Source organism: Oryx dammah, unplaced genomic scaffold, assembly GCF_014754425.2.
Source record: "Oryx dammah isolate SB20612 unplaced genomic scaffold, SCBI_Odam_1.1 HiC_scaffold_6, whole genome shotgun sequence".
Taxonomy (NCBI): domain Eukaryota; kingdom Metazoa; phylum Chordata; class Mammalia; order Artiodactyla; family Bovidae; genus Oryx; species Oryx dammah.
The window spans coordinates 16,492,917-16,495,549 of NW_024070190.1; positions in this window are offsets into that span (position 1 = coordinate 16,492,917).

The window sequence follows — 2,633 nt, forward strand, 5'->3', positions numbered from 1 at the left end:
TGAGTCTCTTACAGACTTCTCAGTGACAGGACAGCCCACTCCACGAAGTGCAGAGTCACGGCTGTGATCAACAATAAGCCTGATCTGGACTTGAATCCAAGCTCTGAACACCTGTCAGTGGGGTCATCCAACTACCAACCAGAGTCCCGGGTTCCTCCTCCGAAACGGGCCAAGGACAGCTATCTGGTGCGGCTAGCGAACGAACTGGAAGGGAGCAGCTGTGGAGCGTTCGTCAGGGCGCCAGCACCTAGTGGGAGCTGGCGCTAGAAGCCCGTGTCTCTTTATCTGTTTTATTGCCACTTCTCTACATTGCAGCATGGTTAGTCCTCTCTGCTAATGCTGTTTTTTTTTTAGCTCTCACACTTAACCCTCCCGTTAATAGTCTCAGTGGCTCCGGGACTTTTGCTCCAATAACGCAACTTCAGATGCCAGGACAGAAAGTGGGAGGTGCCTGAACTATCCACGGTAGATCAAAGGCACTGTCTCATTTTGCACCCTTAAGAAATCAACTGTCATTATAATAGCCAAGTAGAACAAGTGCTTTCTGCCACTTTTAAAATCCCTGTGGGTTTCTCTGGCTCATTACTGAAAGGATCCAGCCAGTTAGAAGACACAGGAAGGCTTAGGCCTGCACAAGGACGGTGATAACACCCAGAGCCAGGATCCTGGGCAAAGATTTAACATCTGGTTGGTCTGTTCAACGGTTGTTAATCAGAACGCCAGATCGTTGATCCTGAGCTGGCACTGAGTTTCAGTCACAGTGTGGCAGGGATTCTCTATCTGCTTTGGCTTTTCATGGGGTTGTTTCAAAGATTAAACAGTTGCTACTTTGCCTCTAAGAAAAATTCCCAGTCCCTCTGTAATACGTTTTGGTTTAATACCATTTACAGGAATTGATCATTTCCCTGCATTTATTGCCTTCAGGGGAAAAAAGGGGGACCCTTAGATAGAAATTTTCTTTCCTGCTTCCTATCAAATTCATGGAAACTGCCACCCTCTGTGAGTACACCTGGAGGGTGCTAGTCTGCCCCAAACATTCCCACAGTGAACAAGGCGGCACTCTAATTGCACTGAACACCCTGGCGCTGATTGAACATCAGCACGGCTCCTGTAGAATGTTCTCCCTCCTTCCTTGATTTCCATACTTAGGAAACAAAGAAACCTACGTTCCTCAATACAGCAGATGGACACTGTCAAAATCAGATTCCAGCCTATGTTTCCAGCTCAGCTTCCCCTCAGTCAGCTACTTTTTCATTCTACCCCTTCTTCTACTAGGAATTTCCTTCCTTCTCTTTTCAAACGAGTAAGTTCCGCTCATCTTCGAAGATCCGGCACAAATGTGACTTCCTCCAGGAAGCCGTCCCTGACCTTCTAAGCCAGTCTTTCTCCTCCCAACCCCATGCTACCCCCAGCCCCTCACCATACAGATCAGTGCTTCTGAAACTTTGGGGTTCCTGATAAAATGCAGATGCTGATTCTGAAGCCTGGACTGTGCATTGCTAACAAAATCCCAGATAACACTGATGGTGCTGCTCTCTGGCAACTCCAAGTGGGAAGAATACAGAGCTCATAGCACAGGCTTTGGTTCTTTATTTTATTTTTGGCTGTGCTGGGTCTTCGTTGCTGAAGACTTTCCTCCAGCTGGGGAGAGTGGGGGCTTCTCTCTAGGTGTGGTGTGCAGGCTTCCCACGGCAGTGGCTTCCCCCGTTGTGGAGCACAGGCTCTAGGGCGCGTGGGTCAGCACTTGAGGCTCCTGCGCTCTAGGCCACTGGGTCAAAAGTTGAGGCGCGTGGGCTTTGTTGCTCCGCAGCGTGTAGGATGTTCCCAGGACAGGGTGCCTCCTGCCTTGGCAGGTGGACCACCAGGGAAGCCGAGGGTTTGGTTCTTAGTTGTGCATCTCTGTCTCTTCCTGCTTCGGCAGGACAGCGGCTGAGGGCCCAGCCGTGAGTGAGCGCAGTGCTGACTGTGAAACTCCGAACATTTGCAGAATGAGGATTGCTCCCAGTCACCCTCACTGACATCAGCTTCCCTGCCTCCATTTATACAAACACTCTATAGATTTTTATGCTACTTTCTTCTTCTTTTTGGCACACCTTTCACTGTTGGTATTTTCTTTATTTTTAAGACAGACACAGGCTGTGGGTTGCTTTTTAACTCAAGAAACAAAACAGATACTTAGAGAAAGAATGCACCACCGTCCACCCGCATTGGTCTGGCCGACTTCATTATGCCGATGAGGCTGGCAGCTTCCTTCGACGAAAGCTTGCAAGATCACACTGCCACAGTGCCTCATTTACACACTCAGTTCTCACTCTCTATGCTTTCTGTCTTGTGTCGTTGCTTAGTCAGTATAACTCAGATCAAACGGAAGTGGGACTTGGATGTCATCCTCGTCGGATTCCAATTAACTAATGTGCCTCCCTGTTTTAGATGAGGATGATGGAAGAGGTATAAAGTTTGTGAAGTATGAGGGGCCCTCATTGATCCCATCCCAGGACAGTATTGGGTAGTCTTGGCATGATAAGCCTTCAAGATGTGAAATGAGATATTTCCTGCTATATTTGGAAACAAGAATATCACAGCCATCATGGATTCCAACCTTTCAAATGTAAACTTCTGAACTCAATACAATA